General features: G+C 33.0%; 1 protein-coding gene across 6 annotated transcripts in view; it reads left to right on the top strand.

Moving 5' to 3' along the window:
- The first annotated feature begins 330 nt into the window (after positions 1 to 330).
- LOC143240977 (protein Fe65 homolog) overlaps positions 331 to 24,673 on the top strand; it is a 69,623-nt gene continuing 45,280 nt past the window's right edge. For 4 of the 6 annotated variants that reach the window (XM_076484329.1, XM_076484326.1, XM_076484331.1 and 1 more), the window contains exon 1: positions 331 to 910. The gene's annotated coding sequence lies outside the window, so the exon portion shown is untranslated. Of the gene's footprint in view, positions 911 to 16,914; positions 17,104 to 24,673 lie in introns of all 6 variants that reach the window. The other 2 variants (XM_076484327.1, XM_076484330.1) reach the window with 2 other exon arrangements.

Genomic DNA, 24,673 nt, shown 5'->3' with positions numbered 1-24,673 from the left:
GGGGACTTGAGAGAACCTCTCAGCAAGATAGCTACGATATCACAAACTTTAAGAAACCTTACAAATATAGAAAAGAAAGGGAAAAAAGCAACCTTAAAACACAGTTAGAACACTATATTGCCACGTTTCACGATCGCATTATAAATTTGTTACATGACATATAAGATACAGGTAACGATAGTTACATTAAAATTGACAGCACGCAATAAACTGAACATCAATTTACTCATATTGTTTGAAAGTAAAATATCGATCTTTTTAGTTTGTTTTAAAATTTCGTATATTTCTATTAATGTTGTAAGCCTCTTGAAGGCGTCATACTCTAGTGTCATCTATAGTAATTTTAAGTTTTTGAGAACAAACTATTAAATTAAATGTGGTACGTGGAGTTTGATATAAATATATAGTTAGCACATTTTTGCGTGTTAAAATTATAAATGAAGTTTTTAGTGGCTGTACTTCTACCTTTAGAATTTCTTGTAGTATTTTTCAGAAATAAAAAGTATTGACTTTGTAGTTGAATCTATGTCAATTTTCTTCTCTGACTCTGTGATTGAGCGTTAGGCGTTAGTAAGTTGTTATTGCTTACCCTCAGTGCTCGTTGTTAGGTTAAGGGTTGATTCAACGGTAAGAGTAAACTGAGATTGTAACTTTTCAAGTATTGACATTTCATGTTTGCTATATGGAATGACTTCTGCTGTCTTACTCATAGTGGATACTTTTCAGAAATATATTTTATATGAAAAGGGAAAACTATGAGAACGTGACTTCATCAATGTTTTGGACTATAGTGCAGTATATAAATAGTAAAGTCGTACTACTACATCTAGTGTGTTTGTACTTTCAGTATTGGCAGTAGTATTACTGCTAGTTTACTACTGTTGCAGTGGTGACTTTAAAGGTTTTGTTGGTAAGTACATTTCATAATTTGATTGTTTAGAGAAAGGTAATAACAAATTTAGACATAAGAAAATGAAAAACAATCTGAGTAAATTAAAGAAGGAACTTTAACATTCACATAAATCTATCTCGTCTCAAGTTATAATTTGTAAAATGTATTTTACTGACGTTAAGAACTGTACTTTAGAAACCATAAAGACGATTATCTTTTAATTCGGCTATAAAACCAATTAACACACATGACGATTAGGGCAGGAACTTGTGTATACATGGTGCTGTATTTAGGATAAAATTTGAACTGAAAAAAGAGAAATTGGATAAGAGTATTATATATACTTACCTTACTTAGGCCTACTGATGTGGCCTTAAGTTGTCAAAAGTAGACTAATTGAAACAACATCAGACTTTTGTAATAACTTTAAGGTGAAAAATTTTAAAAGTAGAAAATTATTTAATTATTTTGGTAGACAGTGTAATGAAAGAAAGAGTTGACTAGTAGTAATAGGGTCTGAGAAAGACTTGTGATGTTTATTGGAATAATTATGTAATTATAACAACAGACAAGGAGGGACTATTTGGCTGGAAATAGCTAATGCTTTTATGTTTTATTAGGAGTATTGACAATACATTGTGGATGCCTGGTGGATATTTAATATGACTAATAACCTAGGTATCTGTAATATTAACTTCTAATTTAAAGCAAGCTACTTACATAGATTAGAATTAAAATGTACACAGTAATGAGTAGAACTAATTAAATACAACTATCATAATCATAATGATTCGATTATATTGTTTATCAGTTAGGTTTTCTTACTTTTAATATTATTTGTAACCATAAACCAAATATTTTCATATATTTCATTAGGTATTGGTTATTTTAAGCCCATAAAGTAATCTAATAATGAAGAAAAACATTATAAAAAATTAACGAACATAAAATTAAATTAGAAATAATTAAAATAAAATTACATATACTGACTATTCTAACCAACAGTTTGTCTGGATTATGGTGAAAGTTTTACTGGTTAAGGCTGATTTCCAAGTAGAAATTACCACTGTTGAAAAAGTTGTATTTGATTTTGCAAGTTAAAAGATTTAAGCAGTATGAAATGTACAAATTAATAATGGAAATAAGAATTACTTTCTAAGTATAATAATCAGTGTTGTTAATGAAAATAACTTTGGAAGATAAGATAGGATACAACTGTTTCGATGTTGTTGCTGGACATTAAGTAATACTTATAAAATCTGCAAAGTTTGAATATCTAAGTATCAGAACAGTATCTTCACACATGGAGTATGTGTGAATCTGATAACACAGTTGGTCATTCAATTATAAAACTAGAGGGGAACTTGGTAGAATGCATATCTCTGTCATATAGCAGTGGTTGTATTCAACTCTCATAAAATACAAAAATATGTTCATCATTATCAATGGGCATGGATCATTCTTTGCAAAACAATGAATAATAATATTCTACATGTATCCACCAAGTTTAATAAAAAATGCTCACATTATTTTGGCTCTATAACTCAGTCAAAAATGATCAGATTTTGATTGAACTCAGTGGACATGTGTAGAATATTATTCCTCATTGTATTGCAAAGAATGATCCATGCCCATTGATAATGATGAACATATTTGTTTATTATTGTGGTTTTGACACTCCAAATATTAATCACTTCTAAGCTGGGTTTTGTCCAAATCCATTTAGCTGTTTTTGAGAGATCTTGCTAACAAACACATAAATGGAAATGAAAACAAAGCCTCTATCCACCTTTGGTGGTAGAAATAATAACTGAGGGATTTTAAGTCTTCCAGCAATAACCTGCTCTGATAGTTGTAGACATTGTAGTGTTGACTTCTATATTATGAATCATGTGTAAGACAGACTGGGAACTGTCAAGCTTAACATACAAACATCAAGGGGCTGTTTGGTCCTTTAAGGCTGTACAATCACTCCTGAGAAAAAGTCAAGAAGATTTGGAAATTTTTCATTTCCTGTGTTACATCAAATAATACTAGTATACAAGTTATATTACAGTTTAAGACCCAGAAACTGGAAACAAGTCATGCTGTAGATAAACAAACTTTAAGTAAGTTATAGCTGAATGACGTAGTTTGCCTAATAAGTTATAGTGTGAAAGCAAGCCTTGGATCATAGGTCATCAACCTGGTTTTTGTATAATTATTTAATATTAAGTGTTTAAAACAATTCAAACATGAATCCTGGAATACTAAACTTTAGTCATATTGGTAACTTTAAATCCTTGTTTATTTTAGAGTTGACATCAATTTAAAATCTACTTATTTCTAACAAAGAAAAGACAAAATGTAGATTTATTGAAATGTAAATTTGTAGTGGTGCTGAGTTGTATAACAAATGTTGACCTACATTTAATATTCAAGCTAAATTTTAAAACATACATCTTGTACATCAATGATAGATTTGAAAGCTGAGGTGGTTCTTGTTATAACATTGCCAATTATAACATTAACTAACCAAAATACAATTTATTTCATAATGTATTGCATGTTTATAAATGAAGATCTTAGGTTTGTAATATCAAGATATTAATTTTGGTCATAATTTTGACCTGTTCAATTTACTTATTCTCCATAATACTTTGCAAACAGTTTCTTTAGATATGAAATGACACTTCTTCACGCATAAGAAAACAGTTTTTGTGGCTTGAAGAAACAAAACACTGCACCTATTGGAACAGTTTTTCTAATTGGTTGAAACTTTAATTAAAACATCAGTTAGATCTGTTACATCTAATTGTTCTTGCACTATCTCTAAAAGTACAGTAAAACATAAGTTATAAATTCAATAGAGTCTTTACTGCTTATAGAAGAAGTTTTAGTGATAAAAATATATTTTATAAGAGCTATTAACTTACACTGCTTCAAAATACAGCATGTGGTCAGTAAGCAAATGTTATTAATGTAAACCATACAAAATACAGCACGTGGTCACTAGATAAATGTTATTAATGTAACCCATCTAAACTTTAACATATGGTCACTAACTAAATGTTATTAATGTAATCAATGCATAATACAGCACATGGTCATGAAATAAATGTTGTTAATCTAATCAATACATAATAGAGCACATGGTCACGAAATAAATGTTGTTAATCTAATCAATACATAATCCAGCACATGGTCACGAAATAAATGTTGTTAATCTAATCAATACATAATACAGCACATGGTCATGAAATAAATGTTGTTAATCTAATCAATACATAATACAGTACATGGTCATGAAATAAATGTTGTTAATCTAATCAGTACATAATACAGCATGTGGTCATTAAATAAATGTTATTAATGCAAATCACATGAAATACATCACCTGTTCTAAAAGTACATTGCTGGTTAAAAACTAGTTAATTGGAATGTATGATGTTAGAAGGCCAACATTTATTATTAATGGAGCCCAGTCAAACTTGTCTTGTTTTTATATAAGAGTGCCTTATTTGTCAATGTTTTTTTTTTCCTGTTGTATTTGATTTATGATGTTCATAAGACATAATTAATAAATTAGTAAAATGTAGGTATTTCTAGCTGTAATTATGATAGTAATGTTCAATGGAACAATATTAATCAGTTGATAAGTTGAACAAATACTTGGTAAAATAATGTTAAGTGTAGTAAGTGTAGGATAGTTTACTTGGATCACCATAATTTGGATCCCATATTTAGTTTAAATTGGAAGCACTTTATAGTGTGACTCAAGAAAAGGATCTCAGCATAATAATAAGTTGTAGAATGCTCTGTTGTCAGTGATAAGTAACATATTCTAGGAAATATTATAAACATTTTAATTACAAGTAAAATAGGTGATTATTTTTATACGATTCACTTGTTAGGCCACTTGGTATAGTATGTAGAGCTTCCTTATCTAAGAAAGGTTACTGAAAGACAGAAGTTTCAGAGAACTACTTGGATAAAAGAGATATTTTATGGGATGGATATGATATCTAAAATTATCAGTGAAGTGTAAAATATGATGTTTTTCAGGTTGGAAAGATTATTTCAACTTATTAAATGTGTATAACATTAACATATTTCCCTTCCCTAAAACACTCTTTCTCATATATTCTCAGCAAGAGAGTTGCTGTCGTTGTTATTGGTAAAATGTACCACAGCACTGTGTAAAATGTTTTACAGTGTTATTATTTGTGAGAGAGTAGCTGTGAGTTTTAAACTCATGATTTTTAACAAATAGATTTCACCAAGTGAGATCTTAAGCAATACATGAAATAATCTCTATTTATTTATTGTATTCCCTGTCAGGTTATTGTTAAAAAGACATTTTATCTAAAACAATTATGAAATAAAAGCACATTTAATTCTTGATTTATTTCTATGTACTCACCAAATATTAAAATTATGTGTTGGTAAATTTGATATCTGAATAAGTAGTTGAGTTTGGTTATCAGTTACAAGCAACTTATCAGCTATTTGCATCTCTTATGGTTCAAAATAAGGTTTCAGCAGACACAGGTATCCCATTCTGTAAGTTATTTGAAAATACTAAGATTACTGTTAGATTAAGCTGAGTAAATGTGAACTGATAAACAATAATAATGAGAAATCATAATGATAATAACAATTCAGTTATTGGACAGTTGGATTGATAAAGAAAAGCAGTTCTCAGAAACCTTTATTCTGATTACTAGATTATTTTAGAACATGAATTAAGTTAATCATTAAGCTGTTATTGGTTTGAAACTATTATTTATTGATTATAGGCCCCATGTGATTATATTTAATTAATTGAAGAATACAATGTTTTTGGAAATGTGATATGTATTCCTATGTACGAGCAATATAAATGTGCCCCAAGATTTGATTGTGGATGCCATTTGCCTTCCTGATTGTTCACTCTTTAAAGCTTGTGATAGTAGCAGATGGCATTAGTTTGTCTTGACAGAGTGAGGAAGTTTTAAGAGTAACTGGAATTGAACCTAAGACCCTCTGATCATGAGACCATGCAGGTCCACAGCTAAACAAACTTAAGCAAAAAACATTTTAAAATGTTAAAATCTATTAGTTGACATGATATTAATTAATCTAATTTTTATTCATCGGTAATTGATTATGTGGGTTAATTGATTAAATGACCCACAATTGACAGAATAGCTTTGTTCTTAATAACAAACCAACATAATGACAATATTTTGATTACTTGGATGATCAAGAATAGTAATAACCAGAACAAATTGTTTTGATTAGTGAGTTATAATGGTTGTAATTTCAATAATTGACTGTTTTAATAATTCAAAATAGTAATAATCATAAACACTAACTTCAGCTAGATGAATATTTTTCCCATTATTAATAAATTTAATGGTGATCTTGATTAAGTGATGAATTATGTGGCATTAATTGATGAAATTGCTGCATACAGGTAATACTAATTAAAAATATGTGCAAGATTTTGAGTTATCATTATCCAAGAGAGACTACACACTTTTATTAATAACTAAGAAATACCAGTACTTGACTGCACTTTTCTGTCTCTTTGTTGGTCAAGCTTGATTTAGCAAAATTTCAGTTGGATATGTAAGAGGAGGTAAGAGGGGTGGAGGTAGTACTTCCCCCATCTATTTTGTAATTATATAAAATGATTATATTTACTTTTCTGCACAAATCAAATGGGTTTTGATGTGAACATACACTTGCTGATTTTTGTAGACTTTTTCTACCTATCTCAGAGTATAGGTTTTTATTTGCTAAAAAATAAAGTCTGGTTTCCCTTGTGTGTGTTTTTTTGTACTCTAATAGTTCATTATTATAGTCCTCTGTAATGCTTTAAAGTCAGGTCAATAAAGGGTAGGAACAACAACTTGTGAAGTTTGATTTTGATACAAAGTTTAAATCTCATTGGATAAAGTAGGTTTATAACACACATCAGTGGCTTTCAAATTGTGTTCCATGAAGGGTCATCAGGCCCCACAAAGAGAATGTGTAATATCAGTTCATTTCAATTTTTCAGTGTTAATCTATTGGTGCCCAAATGCTTTTTTTTTGTTAAATCATGAGTCAATTAATATTCAGCATATTTTGTTTTGTCTACTGACAAAACTATCTGTTAAGAATTTCTTCACAGTTGTCTAGACTAGACTTGACTTTAAAGGTTGGGGGGTTCAGTGGAAAATAATTGTAATAAGAGGGTTTCATGGCTTTATAAGATTTGAAAACCATTGAACTGTGTCAGTTTGAAGTAAATTAAGTGGTGGGAGAAATAGCTTATGGCTTTGTGAGAAAATAAGATGTGATTTTTGCTGAGGAGAACAATGGAATTTAGTTTTATGTTTAAAAAACTTGCAAACAAACTACATGTGTGATAACTTTATAGAGCTTGATTTTAAATCCTGGAAATTTAAATTATATTTATTTGAAAGTTGTGTCAATTTTCTTCTGTGACATGATATTAGCTAAGCCTTATAAGATTCAGTGTATGGTAGCAACAGTGATATTTTCTGGAGTTTTTAATGTGGCTTAATATTTTTTTAGTGAATAATATTGTTCAATTTATCATATCCAAGCAATCCACTTAAATAAAAGAAATCACAGTTAAAATAAAAGTTATTACATATAAATTGACTCTAGCTAAGAATAATGCTAAAACATTGTTTCCTAGCCTTACTTGACACCCTTTTTGAAGGTCAAGTCTTAAGCTACTGATAAATCTGTGTAAATTGACAGTGATTGAGAAAATTATAGGATTGTTTTGAAATATCCTTTTGAAATTTTATGCATTATTTGATGTAATGTGATACATTCAAGTGTTAGAGAATGGGGTAAGTTGATATTTTTTTAATTATCTGATTTTTTGGTTAGGCTTTCCTTACAGCTTTAAGCTACATATATTCTCTAAACTTTGAATGTTGTTATTAAGCTTAATGTTAATAAATGCTCATTTACATAACATGTACTATAGGCAACAAGGAAAAATTGGTCTTTTAAGGCTGTACTTGCACACCCTTCTTTGAGAAAAGTAAACATTTTAAACCCAATGTTTATTTTCCAGGAAATTGGATTCCTTTTTGAGATTCTGTTGAGTGCTAGGATCCACTACTACTCACATCAGCTTACAGTCACATTGTTTGAAATATAAAACTTTCTTATATTCTCTCTAGCATCTCTACTGACAATGTAATACTCAAATTTAACAATCAAAAACTTAAATACCTGAAATTGAGTTTCATTTCTAGGCTAACCTGGTAATTAGCTAAATGCAAACAATAATATTTTGAAACTTTGGATAATTTTATTATGCTGTAGTATGTATATAAATAAAAGGAGAATGTTAGGTATAGTGAAATATGAATGTTTGTTTATTAGCTAACAAGTTTCATATAAACTTATCATCTATCAAATACAGATCATTTCTCTTTATTAGTTTTATTAACCTTCTAATCATTCATTGAAGATGTTTAGGTTAGTTAGGAGCAAAACTACAAGATTAAAAACAAACAACCTTATACCTTGTATAAGTATTATTTAAAGAACATTGACACATTTTTATTTAAAACCTCAACCATCATTAAGGTATAGAATCCAAAGAAATTTTCAATAAATCTTGTCAAATGTGTAGATATCTTATTGTCTGAGTTCATAATCAAAGCCGTCTATGTAAGACAGTGTGAAGTTGTAATCTTAAAGCTGTAAAATGTGTAGTTATCTGTGTAGTTAGAAACATCTTTGAGAATTACTTCATGCAGTTGTATTATGCTTCTAGCAAGAAAAAAATTAATAAAAAATGTTTCTCTGTAAGTGTTCATTTCTTAGTTTATTAACAAAATATTAATATAAACACATTTTCTAGCTTTTTTCCAAGCTTGTTGTTCAAATATGTTGGTTTGGTTGTTATCAAAATTAAGTGTGGCACAACCTTCCTGTAAAAAAGAGGTAACTGCTTAGTTAACTGCTACATGTAAAGTACTATGTCCTCAGGGAATAGACTTCCTTGAATACTTCAGAATGGACTGAGTCTGCCCTCTGTGCTGCATGTTACTGCTTTTCTGTCCTCATTAATTTTCATAATTGAAATGAGCAGTCAAGCATGTAACAATTCTTCCAAAACAATACAGTTATTACTGCATGATATTTCTTCATTGTATTTAATGAATTTATTTAATATGCTATTGTTCATTCTTCTATCACTGACAATGTGGCTTCACAGAGGTAAATAACTTATAACAATCAATATATATTTGAATTTCTTGGTCTCACACCATATTGTACAATGTGTAAAACAAAGTCTACTTCCAAGCGTATAGTTTTTAATCAGTCTATTGTATAATGATAAGAGCTAGTAATAGTGTTTTACCTACAAGTTGCGTACAGATATGTTACTCTACTGTTGGTTTCTGTATCTACCATCCATTCTTAATGCTATTTTGATTTTCATCATTCTGCAGCCAATATAAATATCTACTGCCCTCTGTCCATGTCACTGTATGCTTATTTGTTTTTTTTTCTTGTTCTTGTCACATTTAGATAACAATAGTATTTCCTGGAATAGCAGTTATCTACATTAAATGATTCATCATGTAGCTCACCTGTCAGAACTAGTAATGAATCAGCAACTGATAATCACAATGAAAGGAAAAATCCATTACTTCCATACATTCAATGTCTAGTAGAAAAACTTTGAAGGGTAATGAATAAACTTAACATCACTGGAAGTCCTTCTACACCACAAGACAGTTTTAGAAAGGTAAAAGTCCCTAGTTCCCAGAACATGGTTTATAGCACTCGGTTTAAGTATACAATAATATACAGAAGAGAAAACACCAAAGGTTGTCTGACAGTATTAATGTTTTTCACTGGTATCATTATTAGTCAAGTTCTTTATGATCAAAGGAAGCTATTACCAAGCACAAGATAGTGGAACATCAGCAGTCATTAATCAAAACAACAGCCAACTACTCGGTAGTTCATGGATGCCACTAATTAAACATATTTCTGTGGTATCAAATAAAGTAAATCTTGATTCCACAACGTATTATTTGAAGTACCAACAATTTATTTTTGCATATAATGCCTCCTATTTATTACACTGAAGTAATTGATTCACTTATATAATGTTAGGCTATAGTGGGTATGAGATTTTTATGCTTTTGTAACAGCTTAAATCTTGGATTCTGTATTCGTGTTTTACCAAAGCCTATTGAAGCTTCAGATCTGCTGTATTTTGTATGATTATACAGGAATTTCTAAAACAGTAAATGTTAACAAAAAGTTATTAGAGAAACTGCATTAATAATTTTCGTAAATTATAAGAAAACAAGAAAAGGGAGGTGTGTCTTATGGGTGGAGCACTAAAACCAGCTTGGTATCAGTCAGGCAATATTGTTTCCAGGTTAACAATCAGTATATGTGTGTGTGTGTGTGTGTGTGTTTTTTGTGTATTAAATACAAGGAATGGATTTATAATTCTTTTATGTATGTGTAGACAAATGGCTTTTTTTCCTTTTCTGTCTTCATTCTTTGTTTTATTTTCAGACCTTTTGTTGTTGTTTTCTTTTTTAATGGTTTTTAAGAAACAGGTAATTACAAAAATTTCCTTCAAGAGTTTTGTTTAATGTAATGTACTGTTATAATAAATATCCAGACAGAGAGAATAATCCATTTATTGATAAAATCTGTTATTGTATAAATACAGGTGATTACAAGTCTAGAATTTGACTGGGCACTTAGTAACCACTGTATTATCCTGCATACTTGTGTACAATATTTCAAGTGTTAAGAGAACTTATTTGCATATATCCGAATGCAAAACAGTTTGGTCTGGGAATATTACTATTAGATTCTTATACAACGAGAGACCAGTTTGGCCAGTTAGTATTACCATTAGATCCTTGTAAGAAATGTGATCAGTTTGGACAATTAGTTTTACTGTTAGATCCATGTTAGAAACATGATCATTTTGTATATGTAAAAATGGCTGGTATGGATAGAGAAAACTCCTACGTAGAGGAGCGAACAACTTTTCGACCAGCTGTTTTTACGTATGTATATTTCTCTACGAGTGGGTTTTTACATTATCACGGATGATCACTTGCGTCAGTTAGTATTACCATTAAATTTCTGTAAGAAACATGATCAGTTTGGTCAATGAGTATTACAATTAGATCCATATAACAAAAGTAACCAGTCTTAGTATTTCTTCTGGATCATTGTACAAAATGTGACCAGCCTGGCCATCACATCTCTGTAGTATGCTTGGTACTCTTCTCAAGCTAGTAAATACCATGAAAAGATGCTGTAGCAGATACATTCTGCTTGTTGTGAGCTGCTACCTATTTACTTATAATTAAGCTTTGAATAGCTTTACAATTTTCTATAGTGTGATCTAGTCAGGAATTCTGTGTTTTAGGTAATTAGGCTTTTCTGATATAGCTTATAATGTGTAAAGTAAAAATAAAAAGCTGTATATGCCTATTTCTCACTGAAAGTGTAGCAGTACATTGAAATTTGTCTACTGTCAAATCTAATCAACTAATCACTGATATTTCTATCTCTAGTTTATTACAGCATCTAACCAAGTGATCACTAATGATTCTATCCCTTTATTACAATATCAAACCAACTAATCACTGATATTTCTATCTCTAGTTTACTATGGCATTTAACATATTTTAATTGGTATCATTATTAGTCAAGTTCTCTTTGATGGAAGATTGTCTAGCATTATTAATGTTTTTAATTGGTATCATTATTAGTCAAGTTCTCTGTGTCGAAGGTTGTCTAGCAGTATTAATGTTTTTAATTGGTATCATTATTAGTCAAGTTCTCTGTGTTGAAGGTTGTCTAGCAATATTAATGTTTTAATAGGTATCATTATTAGTCAAGTTCTCTGTGTCGAAGGTTGTCTAGCAGTATTAATGTTTTTAATTGGTATCATTATTAGTCAAGTTCTCTGTGTTGAAGGTTGTCTAGCAATATTAATGTTTTAATAGGTATCATTATTAGTCAAGTTCTCTGTGTCGAAGGTTGTCTAGCAATATTAATGTTTTTTGCTGGTAAATAGCTTAGGCTTGTGAATTTTAAAGTTCATAATAGTTCTTTTGGGTTTAATAGCATATTTTCCATAATTCAGCTGCAGTGATTTCAAAATAATATTCATTTTTCTTCTATCAAGTAGGGAGTTTTTACTAATTTGGAAGAAATAAAACTTTTCTAGATCAAATTATTAATTGTATATGAGAGTGAACATTTTATAATATTATGTGTATTGAAAAGAAACAATCTGAAGGGAAGAACATTGATGGGAAATGAATATGTATCCTGTTTCATCTTGATTTTTTTTGTGAAAACTAAGTATTTTAGTCTTGATAATCTGTGTTGTCTTTTTTGATGTTTTTGTATGATGACATTTTGTTAAAACTTTATATGTGAGGAGGAAAATTGAAATCATTTTTGGATTCAGTGTATAGGATTTACTATCGAACATGTAAATATTCCAAGACAATGAAACCATCCCAGACTTGTGTTATTAGTGAAGTTTTTTGTGATTTAAATATTTAAAATGTTGAAGTGAAGCATATTTTTATTATTGTGTATTAATAAAGTAGTCCTTGTTTAACTCTCCTGATTATTTTATGTTCATGGATATCGTATTTGAAACAAGCCATTGTGTGTTGCAACTGTAAATTTGTGCAGATTTTGTATTTATAAGTATTGGGTTCTTTTCTGTATTTAAATGTAATATATTTTCTGCCAAACCCCAATTTATGTATGGAAAATGTATAGTGATTTCTAACATACCCAAAAGTGATGCTTTACTTTGAGCTTTGCTGTGTAATGTTGTGTTTGATCTAGTTAATAGTAAAAAATATATGATAAATAAAAGAACTGAATAATTTATTTAATAAACGTGGCCTAATACAGTGTATAAGTGGTGTCCATTTGTGGGTAACATTAGCATGAGTGAACAGGTGTCTTTAATATGAAATTGAATTGCCACACCAAATTTAAAGACTATGATTTGTAGTTTGCAGCTTTCATGACACAACCTACTGAGTATTAGTAATTCATACAACATTGCTATACAGTTTTGAAAGCATGATGAATTTTTACAAGACTAAGGGTAATAACACTAAGTTTGTCAAGTAACTGTACATCTTATTTGTGTATTGTTCTACAAGTATTACAGGTAATGTGGAAACTGTCTTAAATATGAACTGGAAATTATCAGTGATGTCGAGAAAACCCACTTGTGGAGAAATTTATATATATATATATGGGTTGAGAAAATTTTTTATGTGGAGGAGTGAAAATTTTCTCAACCCAATTGACCTGGTAATTAGTTTTATGATCAAAATGATTTTTTGTCTCAGTGCCAAGAGTAATCGAGTGATTGGATTATAGTTTAATTCAAAATGTCATCCACTGGATATGTAGAAAATGTCAGAATTATGTGATTAATAAATCCAATTTTTTCCCCCAGATGAAGATACTGAAGAACTGATTCTAACTTTAGTTTGTATGTGCAAGTTGGCCAGTATTACAGTGACATGATGAATTTTGTTAGAAACTTCTTTATTACAGTCATAGATATTTGACTTTTTGTTGGTCAGTTAGATTCTTCTGGTTCAGAATAGTTCCGTAAAGAAGAATGTATATAAATAAGTGAAAGTAGCTGAAGTACTTGTCCCATGGACTGAAGTTATCTAAATTCATGATTAATGATAAGTTGTCTTAGGACATGAAAAGTTGCTTTCCTTACATATAGCTGTAAAATAACACTCATAAAAAATACAAATTTATACATATTTCTGCATGGGCTCGACAAACCTCCATATCATGTCTAGTTATGATTGATCTACATGGGTCAAAATAGTGGTAAAAAATCCACAAAATGCAAAGCTGAAAATTTTTTTGGACCTAATGAACTTTGACACCAATTTTGGTGAAGATCTATCCATATCCTATGAAGTAGTTATAAGGGTAGAAAACAGTACTGTTATATTTATGTAGATACACTATATCTGCTACATCCAATACATCTGAGAATCATAAGTTTTGGAGATTGATTCATTCCCTCTTCTTGATATAAGACATAACACTAACTAAGAATTAATATACTGGAGTGTTGTTTGAATGACTTTATGGTGTTCTGAGGTGTGGACTTAAATTAGCAATAACCAAGTTGGGTGTCATAAAATTAACAACAGAAAATTGAAAGCTAGTGGTTTGAACTAAATTTATTGAAATTTATATATGTGCTCTTTCTATAAAATTTAAAGCAGAACTAAGTTTTGTTTAGAAAAGAAAAGGCACATTTATAGTTTCTGCTATTTATTTTAAACTATAAAAAACATTGGATCTGTTCTGGTAGCCCAGGCTTAAAAATTATCATTATGAAAGTGATGAAATATTTTGTTTAATTGCACGACAACAGACAATAAAGCACAAGAACTAATTTTAATTTCACATCTGTGATCATGTGCACATTTTTTGTTTTTATTGTTATCTTACAGAACTACCGTTAAGTATAACTTAATTGTCTAACAATACTCAGTATGAGTTTAAAAGTGTATAACAGAAGTGCAGCGTTAACTAAGAGTTTGAATTGCGTCTAACAGAAGTGCAGCGTTAACTAAGAGTTTGAATTGCGTCTAACAGAAGTGCAGCGTTAACTAAAAGTTTGAATTGCGTCTAACAGAAGTGCAGCGTTAAGTAAGAGTTTGAATATCTAACAAAAATACAGCATTAAATGTGAGTTTGGATGTGTATCTAACAAAAATAGTGTTACACAACGGTTTGGATGGGTGTGTCCTTTAGAGAGTTATAAAAACAGTAGACTAGCGTACTGTAAAGAGATACATACATAACGGCTTTAGATTAACCCTGGACGCGATTCCTGTCGGTTTAATGATTATAGTTCAATCTATCATCCTTCCCTAGAAAGAAGATGCTATTTATACTCCTTGCTTCTGTTGTAAGCGACTCAGGCAAGGAGAAATAAAACTTTAAAAAATCGTCAGGAACGTATATTTTTTGCCGATAAGCTTTAGATTAGGCCTCTTTTTTTTCTTGATCTGCATGTTTTCGCCATCACGTCAGCAAAGTTTCTTTCTGTAGAGACCATTTATTACTTTTGGCTTTCGTTTAACCTGATACAAACCTGTTCTACGTACCACAATAAACATCTACAAACCGTGGAAGCCACATGCTGTTTGTAATACAGTCCCATGTGACTCATCCTGCTTGTATTTTATTTTTCTGTTTTGTCTTTCCCCACGATTTTAATTGGTATCTTTTACTGGGTATGCAGTTTATAATATACATAAACACTCAGTTTGTGGTTTAGTAGGTTTGTGTACTTTGTGTAATATTAGTTATAATTTTCTAGTTATTTCTCGATAACTATTGTTTATTTGGGTGGAAGATTAACACAGTGTGGTGGACGTGGCTTTTCTGCCTACAGCTTTAATGAAGTTCAGGAAAAGTGAGCCACATATAAAAAAGCGAATTTGGTTAAAATCTGTGCATTTCTTTCTTTGCTCCTTGTCAGTCATGTCAATACGAGTTTGTGTTTCAACCAAATAAATTACCAAGTAAGTAGGATTTCTGGTCGAGGCGTTGTTTATTTGTGAACGTTGGCTGCGCTAACCGAGGAATATAAATAAAAAAAGAGTTTTGATTATCGTTAACGATAGATTGGACTTTCCATTATTTTACTTAATATTATCTGACGAACATAGAAAAACCAACACAATACAGAGATATTTAACGTTCACCGTAAATGTGTTTTGACTCAGGCTCACAACATAGTTACACGATTATTATCCTATAATTCCAAGAACTTACGAGTGAAAGTATAGAATAATCAGTCAGTAATGTCATTTGTGAAAACGTATTTGTGTTCGTCCCTGTTGAACTTAGCTGACCCGATTTTGGTCTCACGGTTCGCTATACCCAGGATACGGTCATTAGAATGGTTAACAATTTATGTCGGAAGGTGTTGTGTACAAGTAAGTTTTGTGAACGACTTTCGAAGTATGAGTTCCACAGATCTTAGTTTTAAACAGTGACTTGAAATAGCACAACTTTATATATGTCTACACATTCTACTAACGGAATAATATTTATTCTTTCTCTGCGTATGAATATAAAAATAGAAAACGTAGTACAGGAAATAAAAAACTAGTAAGCCCTACTAAGAACTACTCTTATGGATATACGTGTTGTTAAACTTTAAACTATAAAACTTTACATACTTCATACTATTGAAATTATTTTCATCTAATAAAGTAGCATCAAAATTAATTTTTAAAAGCTGATTTTCATATCAGTTTCTGTCGTTTCGTACTCATGGAAATGTTACATTTCTATAGTTTAAATAAAATACTCGTGCAATAAGCATGTCTGAACTTTTCGTTTTTGAGTTTCCAAGTGGTTGACTGTGCAGTTTGTTTTCTCTTTACAAATTCAGCGTTCTGTTTAGGTCTGAGAATTTTAACAAATGTAAAAACATTAATAACTAATTAGTTTTGAAATAACTACTTTAGTACATATTAGTAATCAGATATTCGATTTTCTGTGGTTAGATAAGAATGTGAGTTGAGTGAAATGCCACAAATACATATATTTTGTAGAATTTTGAAACTTTCTACTGGTATGTTATAATATGTCAACTACACCACAGCTGCCATATCCAATGCTGAAGAGGTCTTTCAATTAATGCCAGGGTCGACTGGGATACGACAGTAGTGTTAGATAATATATCACCATTTCCATGAATAACAACTGTTATAGTGTGAACTACTGTACGTAAAACGATGAACAGCATTATTATTTATTTTTTTAAACTGATTTCAGTATGATTCAGAAGAAAGGAAACGCCACTGTGTGCAGTTCACGTGAATTGACATCCCAAGATTACCTGCTTATCCAAATGGCAACCAGCTGTTTTCAAACGTAACCACACGTGTTGTCCATATATATTAATAACATTTTATTTAACGGCTTTTCAGTTCACGTCTTTGGCGTTATTTCAAGAGAACAGTGTATATTATCAGTAGAAGGTGCAGTGAACAGATGGAGTTGTGTTACTAAACTATAATGCCATCGCTACGTAATTCGTTGTTTATTTTCGAAATAACACTTGACTGAACAACAGTTTCCGTGTTTTTGGTTGTCAAGCGTGTACTCATCTCCCACATGTAAGTTCATTGACCTGACTTGGGTCTGGAATTAAACTTTTAACGCATACCTTGAAATACTGGATTGGCAAGTTAAATGATATCCGTTCATATATAATATATTTAATCTCTAAAAGTTTATTTAAAACACGTTTTCTTCCTCTTTTTCTCAATGACTTTACGTAAGCACCCTTTGGGTCGCGAGAAGTGTCACAAATATTTGAAAATGAACAGTTATAAAGCACATAATTTGAAAGCGGTTATATATCGACAACTGTTTTACATTAGAATATGACATTATATTTTGCGAAAATGAATCTTGATTTCTGTAGTGCGAAGTGGAGAGGTTTAGAAATTTTAGATTTAAAATATAAAAACAAAGGAATTTGGCCCTGAGGTGATAGTAATAAATTGCTTGTTCTAACCAACGTTTCGCCATTGCGGCTTCATTAAGGCTAGTGTCATAGGAATTACTTCTCGTAATACTTTCCCTGATGAAGTTCCTTTAACGAAACGTTGGATAAATATAAAATATTGTTAAAGGATAAAAGTAGCTTTTATTATATGTAACTTTATTACCAAAACAACCGTTGGTCGAACATATTTTGTTCTTGGTAGAGAAACGTGATTAACAAATGTAAAAGCATTTTTATATACTGGTATTTTATTAACATTTGTAATTTAAATTAAGAATTATGCACAACGATAATAAAACTCATTGTGACTTACATTTATCACATTTTTAAATGTCTAAGATATGTGTGATAACGTACAATAGTATTCGATACACGATATTAATTTTAGTCATACTCTTGTTTTAAGCCTTATTGTTGCGACACAATTTTTTTCCGTATTCCTCCCCTCTACGTTTGCTCCAACCTTTGGATGAACCCTGAAATGTTTGAATCGGTGTGACCTACATACTGAAATGCAGCTTTTACTGTAGCCAACACTAGGGTTGTAGTAGTTATACTGTAGCGTTGGTAGATAGGTAGGTGTTAACTGTGGCCTGGAAAGTTTTTTGGAGTGTGTTTGTGTGTTTTTCTTATAGCAAAGCCACATCGTGCTATCTGCTCAGCCCACCGAGGGGAATCGAACCCCTGATTTTAGCGTTGTAAATCCGGAGACATACCGCTGTACTAGCGGGGGACAGTTTGTTGGAGTATAAAAATCTAACGTTTCGCTTCCAATTCATCAGTCTTACTCTGCCATGGACATTTCTTCCCCATACGATGACGTCAAAATCATATTAAAGTAATACGTGTTTAGTCTTTGTAATTTGTATTCTATTATAATTGTAACTAATAAATTACCATGACACTAACATCCTCGAACGTTACAGTTTGTGATTTTTTTTCTTTAAAACTAAATCCCGGTTTGTTTGTTTTTTTTAGGGGGAGGTATTAGGCACTCTCCAATAAGCCTAACTTGTGTGATCCTTTAGGCCTTGTTAATGCTCACTGGATGTGTTCACATTATTTGTAATGTATAGCAATTTCAGTTCATGCTTTCCAGACGCACCTACAGTACCTGACTTGTTTCCAATTTAACCATTTTATTATTTCAGTCATAATCACGCTCACAAGTACTTGACCTCCAGAGTGATGCACAGTTACTGTTTTTATTTTCTGTTTGCACGTACATCATATGTTTGAACTTGTATGTTGGGGAAAAGGCATGTAAAAACTGTAATAGACAATTAGGAAACTGAAAATACTATTGTATTCTATTAGATCTGTTTCACACACTATCACTCTAGCTCCTTGGCTACTTATCTAATAGTCAGTTGAGCTTTTTGGCTGTTCATTTAATAGGGAGATAAACCTCTTGGCTATTTATCTGGTAGTTAGTTGAGCTTCTTGGATGTTCATCTTGTTGATGTAGCTACCTTTAGTTTATCATAGCTGTTGAAGTATAGGTGCACATCTTGTTCACCTTGTCAGTCTAGCTACTTTATTTCCCATAACTATTAAGAGTGTAGTGCACATCTTGTTCACCTTGTCAGTTTGGCTACTTCATTTCCCATAACTATTAAGAGTGTAGTGCATGTCTTGTTCACCTTGTCAGTCTAGCTACTTTATTTCCCATAACTATTAAGAGTGTAGTGCACATCTTGTTCACCCTGTCAGTCTAGCTACTTCATTTCCCATAACTATTAAGAGTGTAGTGCACATCTTGTTCACCTTGTCAGTCTAGCTACTTCATTTCCCATAACTATTAAGAGTGTAGTGCACATCTTGTTCACCTTGTCAGTCTGGCTGCTTCATTTCCCATAACTATTAAGAGTGTAGTGCACATCTTGTTCACCTTGTCAGTCTGGCTGCTTCATTTCCCATAACTATTAAGAGTGTAGTGCATGTCTTGTTCACCTTGTCAGTCTGGCTGCTTCATTTCCCATAACTATTAAGAGTGTAGTGCACATCTTGTTCATCTTGTCAGTCTAGCTACTTCATTTCCCATAACTATTAAGAGTATAGGTGAATGCCTTGTTCACCTTGTCAGTCTAGCTACTTCATTTCCCATAACTATTAAGAGTGTAGTGCACGTCTTGTTCACCTTGTCAGTCTAGCTACTTCATTTCCCATAACTATTAAGAGTGTAGTGCACGTCTTGTTCACCTTGTCAGTCTAGCAACTTCATTTCCCATAACTATTAAGAGTGAAGTGCACATCTTGTTCACCTTGTCAGTCTGGCTGCTTCATTTCCCATAACTATTAAGGTATAGGTGCGTCTTGTTCACCTTGTCAGTCTAGCTACTTTATTTCCCATAACTATTAAGAGTGTAGTGCACATCTTGTTCACCTTGTCAGTCTGGCTGCTTCATTTCCCATAACTATTAAGAGTGTAGTGCACATCTTGTTCACCCTGTCAGTCTAGCTACTTCATTTCCCATAACTATTAAGAGTGTAGTGCACATCTTGTTCACCTTGTCAGTCTAGCTACTTCATTTCCCATAACTATTAAGAGTGTAGTGCACATCTTGTTCACCTTGTCAGTCTGGCTGCTTCATTTCCCATAACTATTAAGAGTGTAGTGCACATCTTGTTCACCTTGTCAGTCTGGCTGCTTCATTTCCCATAACTATTAAGAGTATAGTTGCACGTCTTGTTCACCTTGTCAGTCTAGCTACTTTATTTCCCATAACTATTAAGAGTATAGGTGCACGTCTTGTTCACCTTGTCAGTCTGGCTGCTTCATTTCCCATAACTATTAAGAGTGTAGTGCACATCTTGTTCATCTTGTCAGTTTAGCTACTTCATTTCCCATAACTATTAAGAGTATAGGTGCATGCCTTGTTCACCTTGTCAGTCTAGCTACTTCATTTCCCATAACTATTAAGAGTGTAGTGCACGTCTTGTTCACCTTGTCAGTCTAGCTACTTCATTTCCCATAACTATTAAGAGTGTAGTGCACGTCTTGTTCACCTTGTCAGTTTAGCAACTTCATTTCCCATAACTATTAAGAGTGAAGTGCACATCTTGTTCACCTTGTCAGTCTGGCTGCTTCATTTCCCATAACTATTAAGAGTATAGGTGCACGTCTTGTTCACCTTGTCAGTCTAGCTACTTTATTTCCCATAACTATTAAGAGTGTAGTGCACATCTTGTTCACCTTGTCAGTCTGGCTGCTTCATTTCCCATAACTATTAAGAGTGTAGTGCACATCTTGTTCACCCTGTCAGTCTAGCTACTTCATTTCCCATAACTATTAAGAGTGTAGTGCACATCTTGTTCACCTTGTCAGTCTAGCTACTTCATTTCCCATAACTATTAAGAGTGTAGTGCACATCTTGTTCACCTTGTCAGTCTGGCTGCTTCATTTCCCATAACTATTAAGAGTGTAGTGCACATCTTGTTCACCTTGTCAGTCTGGCTGCTTCATTTCCCATAACTATTAAGAGTATAGTTGCACGTCTTGTTCACCTTGTCAGTCTAGCTACTTTATTTCCCATAACTATTAAGAGTATAGGTGCACGTCTTGTTCACCTTGTCAGTCTAGCTGCTATATTTCCCATAACTATTAAGAGTATAGGTGCACAACTTGTTCACCTTGTCAGTCTAGCTGCTATATTTCCCATAACTATTAAGAGTATAGGTGCATGTCTTGTTCACCTTGTCAGTCTAGCTACTCGTAGAAAGGTAAGAACCAATACCTGTTTATGTACACCAACTGATCTTTCAGTTTTATTCATACAGTTCATGCATTTTGTCTTCCAAAGTTAAAGAATTTTTGTTCTACATTTAAAGAACTGACAAACCAATCTATTTTAATAAAGACCTACAGATATTTTATTAAACTCAGTCAGAAAAAGTGTTTTCCACAATAAATAACAACACATTTCGTTATTCTCATCTTCATATGACAAATGTTTCCTCCTTAAAATGTTAATGTAAATGAAGTTCATTTCACACAAGAACAACACCAGTAATAGTAAATATCAGTTATTCAATTCTATATAATTACTTTTTATAATATAGATATTACTCAGGGAAAACATAGTCTTCAATGTAATTTGATTACGTAAACTATAAAATCATACCTATGTGCCACATCAGTATGTTTACACAAACTGCCAACAATTCTGACGTTTAACATTATTTATAACTAGTATTAAAAAACGAAAGTTTTAATCCATCAAGTGATGTGTATTATATTATTGTTATATTATATTATTACTGTTATATTATTGTTTTTTGTAAACAGAGTTGTTTATTTCGTCCCCACTTCAAAATTATCAAGAGTGAAATGTTTAATAACGTTGTACAGTTCGTACTGTAAAAGAATATTGTCACATTTACACCCCTTGGTGTGGATTCCTGTTCTTGGTGAGGGGACCTCCCAGGGAAGGTTCTGTTCTTTCAGTTTACCTCCTCTGGGATCTAAACATCCACCCACGTGTTTGCTGTGCATGGCAACCTGTGAAGGGGAGGAGAGGATCCTGGTGGTTGAGGGGTCCAACACTAACACACCACTTTGGCCTTGAATTTCTGCAGACAAGCGGCCTATGGGTGGGCCCCCTTGGGTCAATCGGCTGGTCCGCTTGGGCTAGAGTCAACCAAGTACCAGTGTTGGAAGTTCTCAACGGGTGTTGTGGACACTGTGTCTGATGCTGGTGTTTGGGTATAGTGCTCACGAAACCCTGGTGTTGCTGCAATGTCCTTGCATGACATTGTAGTGCATCCCCTTGTAGGGCTCCATGGTGGGTGGGGTCAGTGGGTACTGAAATTTTCCTTTTTTCCTATAGATCCTCCAACAAATAATTTAAATAAAATAGTGAAAAAACAGTCTATAGGTAAACAACCACGTCTTGAAGACTCTGAGCAGCAATCTTCAACACCTGTACCCCATTTTCTTATATTACATTCTCTTTCAGAAAAACTTTCAGGGCAGATGTCCCCCTTTTTTATTCAGAAGGGACTAGAGGGACTTGCTGACTCTCCAAAGTCAGTAAAGAAGCTTCGATCTGGAAACATATTGGTTGAAACATCCACATCTCAACACAGTGAACTCCTCTTGAATTCAAAGGCAATTGGGGATGTACCTATTGAGGTTATCCCTCATGCTACCTTGAATTCATCACGAGGAGTTATTGTTGAGAGGGATTTGAAGAACGTCCCTGAGTCAGAGATTCTCGCTGGTCTCTCCATTCAAGGAGTTTCTGCAGTGAGGCACATTTCCACTTGCAAAGATGGAGTTACACTGCCGACAAATATTCTCGTTTTCACATTTACATCACCATGTGCACCTGCCACCATCAAGGCAGGTTATCTAATTTGCAGGGTACAGCCCTCCATTCCAAACCCTCTCTGATGTTTCCAGTGTCAGAGGTTCGGCCACTCAAAGACATCCTGTCGTGGTTCCCTGACATGTGGTCATTGTGGTGGCAAGGACCACGATGCCTATGAGTGTCACATGGACCCACATTGTGTCAACTGCAATGGTTTCCACCCTTCCTACTTTTGTTCTTGCCCAAAATGGTTGGAGGAAAAAGAGGTGCAGTGTTTGAAAATGACTCATAACATTAGTTATCCTGAGGCTCGGAAATTGCTGTCTGCCACTCCATCTCGGACACATGTTGCTGCACTGCATTCCACAACTACAGTGGGAGTGCAGGCAGATCTCTCTGTACCTCCAAGAGAATCATTTTCAAAACAAATGAAAAGCCTTTTGACCTCCATTGTTAAAAAGGTTGATGAATCAACTTCTACACCCATCTCTGTTCCTCCCATACATTCCAACAAACTTCAAGATCCACATCCTTCGGTTTCAAGTACAGGCATTTCTTCTGATACATCTTTTTCTCCCACCCCACGATGCAAAACAATCATTTGTTCGTGTCCTCAGTCACTGGAATCCCCTTCCAACAACAAAGACCTGCCCAGTTGACCCAGGGCAGGATCCATGGAGGTCGATAGACCTCCTCCGATTAAGGACAGTAAGGAAAAAAGACGTGGTCATAAACAGAAGGGTTCTCCACCCAATTCACCTATTAGTCATTACAAATGGCCACCTTGATACAATGGAACTGTCGAAGTTTATGTTCTAATCTGGATGATATCAAAACACTGTTTGCTTCCTACCAGCCTGTATGTCTTTTCTTACAAGAAACATTTCTCAAACCTGCTGATACAGTCACCATTCAGCAGTTTTCTCTGTACAGAAATGACAGGCTGTGTGATGGACGAGTACGTGGAGGGGTGGCACTATTGGTTGATCAGCATGTGTCCACCCCTCCAACAAAAAATTTAAATAAAATAGTGAAAAAACAGTCTATACGTAAACAACCACGTCTTGAAGACTCTGAGCAGCAATCTTCAACACCTGTACCCCATTTTCTTATATTACATTCTCTTTCAGAAAAACTTTGTCACTCAACACCCCCTTGGAGGCCGTAGCCATCCGTGTTTCCTTGGGTCATACCATCACTGTTTGTTTTCTCTACCTGTTCCCTTGAGAGAATATGATCAATCGAACCTTGATGCTCTTGTTGAACAGTTGTTGTCTCCCTTTCTAATCCTGGGGGACTTTAATGGACATCATCCCCTCTGGGGAAGTGCTGTTATTGATAGGAGGGGTTGCAATGTAGATCGTATGCTCTCTGATCACAATTTTTCTCTTTTCAATACTGGTTCTTCCACTTATTTTCATGCACCTAGTCAGTCCTTTACAGCTATTGATCTCTTGGTTTGCTCCCATTTATTATTTTCCCATTTTTCATGGAGGGTTGACAATAATCCACTAGGCAGTGATTATTTTCCTATACTTTTGAGAGAGACTGGCCATGGTCGATGCCATCCTACCCGCATGCCCAGGTGGAAGCTGGATCAGGCAGACTGGTCCACTTTCACTGCTCTCGCAGAACTTGATCCTGCCATCATGAATCAGCCATCAATAGACAATTATGTGGCAGGGTTAACTGAATGTATTATACAAGCAGCTGCTCAGTGTATTCCTAAAACCTTGACACGTTTTCCATGATATCCTCATCCGTGGTGAAATCCTGCTTGCCATTTGGCACGGAAGGCTCAAAAACGGGCCTGGGATACTTTCCGTAGATATCCCACACTTTCGAGCCTCATCACTTTCCAAC

This window comes from Tachypleus tridentatus, chromosome 13, assembly GCF_004210375.1.
Source record: "Tachypleus tridentatus isolate NWPU-2018 chromosome 13, ASM421037v1, whole genome shotgun sequence".
NCBI classification, from domain to species: domain Eukaryota; kingdom Metazoa; phylum Arthropoda; class Merostomata; order Xiphosura; family Limulidae; genus Tachypleus; species Tachypleus tridentatus.
This window is presented reverse-complemented; position numbering and strand designations above follow the sequence as displayed.